General features: G+C 45.5%; 1 long non-coding RNA gene across 1 annotated transcript; it reads right to left on the bottom strand.

Annotated features, from left to right (window-relative positions):
- Positions 1-3,070, bottom strand: LOC120965461 (uncharacterized). The gene is made up of 2 exons (XR_005758478.3): positions 2,450-3,070; positions 1-681 (listed from the first exon to the last, which is right to left on the bottom strand). It is a non-coding gene; the product is annotated as an uncharacterized lncRNA (long non-coding RNA).

Here is a 3,070-nt window from a genome sequence, read left to right as displayed (position 1 = left end):
TTTGAAAGTAGGAGCTGTAAATGGCATGCCCATTATATTGATAGAAATTATTTAGTCCTTAATGTGGGCGGCCATGTTTGGCTTTTATTGCCCCCGGGCTATGTAAAACTCTCAGTTGTTGCTCAAAAATAAAAATAAAAAATCAAGGCCTTCACACATGCCTGCCAGTGAGAGCCAGTGAGACTGAAGCGCCCGGCTTGGCGACCAACGCTTGCAGGTCAGTACGCCGTCCTTTAGTTTCTTCTCAGTCGTAGTAATGGGAATCGGAGGCTAGTAGCTAGTACTTAAAAGGGCACGGGATCTAACTAACAGCCAACTCATTCCTACCAAGAGGCTGCTCTGTGCGTGATTCCATCAGCCAATCGGTTGCTAGATTGTTAGTCTTAGTACACAGAAATGGTTCGTTTTGGCCGGCCGGAGCAGTTCCATGGTCTGTGGCCCGAGGCTCCATTCTTTGATTAGTTGCCCATTTTCCCCATCTTACTTAGCTGCCTTATCTGCTCGTGCAATACATATGTGATTCCTGCATTGCGGTGTCTATATCTTGAGTACTGATTGAAGCTCCGCCTCCCTGGATTCATGCAGCCAACCTGTTTGACGAAATATCGGCACCAGCATCCACTCCCTGTGGTTCCAAGAGCGCGCGAGGCACCTACAATGGTGTCCGACAGACTCCGCAGCCTTCACAACGAGCAAACTTCAACATTAAAATGACTGTACATCTTAGTTAAAATTAGAGATATCAACCATCGCAAACCAAGAAAATAGGTCGAAGGTCCTAAATATTGCAGTAAAAAAAAACCACACAAAGTCCACATACTTAAAAGGTGTATCAGATGCGTCCTTCAGTAAAGAATCACTAAGAACATCTAGCTTGAGTTGTACGGAGTAAGATTTGCTGAAGTAAGAAACATGGAAACTCATATGAGCTAGCTAACCTGTGAATGACGTGCCAACCTTCACCTTTCATTTGCTTCAAATTTAATACTCCCTCCGTCCCATAATATAAGAGCGTTTTTGACACTAGTGGGTGGTGTCAAAAACGCTCTTATATTATGGGACGGAGGGAGTACAAGTAACTAAATTTGCAGATCTATGCAATTTCAAATCAACAAGCTCTTGAGAGCCAAAACAAAATTACAATGTGTAGCTAGTCAAACAGTCAAGTAAGCATCACAGACAGGTAAACAAACTCGAGAGAATACATCATATCGTCTGATTATGGAATCACAAACAAGTGAGCATCACACACTCTCACTCGCATCAGCAGGATCTCTATAGCGCAAATTGAAACTTCGAAAGAAAAAACTGCAGGAAAATAATTAGCTTGTACATGAGCCAAAAGAGGACAGAATTAGGATGCCACTACATTAAGAACTAAGCCAGAAAGGAAGCATTATGGATTATGGTTAAGCATTGGTAGAAGTACTTGTAATTTTCTTACTCCCTTTGTGTTGGAGGAACTACCAAAGAATTAAGAGAAGGCACAATAGAAAATCTACAGCTATCCACTGAATTATCAAATTTTGGTAGGCTACATTCAACCTACATAACTACTATACCATATAAGAGAGAGCTCGGTTCAGTAATAAGACACTGTGCATATATCAGATCTGAATATTGTATGATGGCAGCAGTCTTTGGTGTGTGTGTGTGTGTGTGTGGCATATTTATGACACATGATCCAGGACGTCAAGATAAGGCCTCTAAAAATAACATGATTTGACAACAGAAGTGCCAAACTAATCAGGCACATAGGATCTAAAACCATAAGAAAGGCACAGAAAAAAAACTCCATGTACTGCTTACGTAGACCAGAGAAGAAATCACCATACACATTTCTTATGTATGCACATATGCACATAGGCAAAACAAGGAATGCTAATCGATCCTCTGCTGTTTCCAGAAGTTGAGAAACTCAAACTAAAAATCAACCTGAGTGGACCTGACACCAGCTCTTGATGTGTCAAAACCTTGGCATATCATGCTTAAGCGCAAGCAATGCATGACCAAGCAAAAAATAAACGGTGCATTTAACTGTCTATGTCTACAAATTTAGATTTGTTGTGCTCAAGGGTTAACATATATATCTGGCACCTAATATTCTATATCATATTTCGACATGAATTTGAGATATACAAAGTAGATCCAGAATCTGCAAGAACAAATCTACGCAGTTAGCAGTTTAGCACTAATGCTAGATGCTACAGACTGTATGGAGAGAGGAATTTTTTTTTGAAAGTGGAACTTCCTTGTACATGAAGACGATCTCACGGGGGGATGTGGTGGGACAGAGGAGGGCTGAGGAGGACAGCCACAATGCGCAGACGGAGTTGGGTCCACAAAAAAATGTCAGCCGGTGATGAGGATGCAATCTACCATCAACCTGAAATTCCTTTTTTTTTTGTATATAAGCCAACAGAGTGAGAGGAGGAGGAGCAGTGGCTACCAGGCGGAGAAGCAGTTTGCCGGAGGAGGACGCAGCAAAGGTGCAGAGTGGATGAACGCAGCTGCGACTAAGAGGGGCGCGAGGTCCGAGAGGAGCTGCGCGAGGGCTCAGCCGACGGCCACCACACCGCCTTGCCGGCGACCCCGAGGCACGGCTAGGGTTAGTCGTGCGGGCGCATCAGGGGCCTAGAGCAGCGGTTCAGGCGGGAAATCGGTAGAGTGGGGCGAGGCGAAGTCCCGCCCGTTGATGGAGGCGCCGGAGATGGCCGGGCTCAGGCGGAATCGGAGGTGGCGGCGGCGGAGATTTGAGGAGCACGGTGATTGGGGGGTGGGCTAGTGGAAAGACGAAAACGCCCCTGGATCGGGGACGATATTGGCCGCCCATGACGCGATCCAACGGCCGAAAGTGCCTAGGCTCGGAAGAGCGCCGCCTATTTAAAAATTAGAGACGACGGCTTATCTCTAGTTTGACTAAATTTTTCTTCCATGCTCAAGAACTGCATCTCTGGCGTCCGCAGCTCATCTCTCCCCACTGCAGCTCGGGCCTTTCAGCCCCTGGAAGCCAATTAGGTTCGGATCCATCAGCACAGCACCATCATGAGCACCGTGGTCTCCAGCTCTA

This window comes from Aegilops tauschii, chromosome 5 (assembly GCF_002575655.3).
Source record: "Aegilops tauschii subsp. strangulata cultivar AL8/78 chromosome 5, Aet v6.0, whole genome shotgun sequence".
NCBI lineage: Eukaryota > Viridiplantae > Streptophyta > Magnoliopsida > Poales > Poaceae > Aegilops > Aegilops tauschii.
The sequence above is the reverse complement of the archived record's forward strand: the minus strand, read 5'-3'. Positions and strand labels throughout refer to the sequence as shown.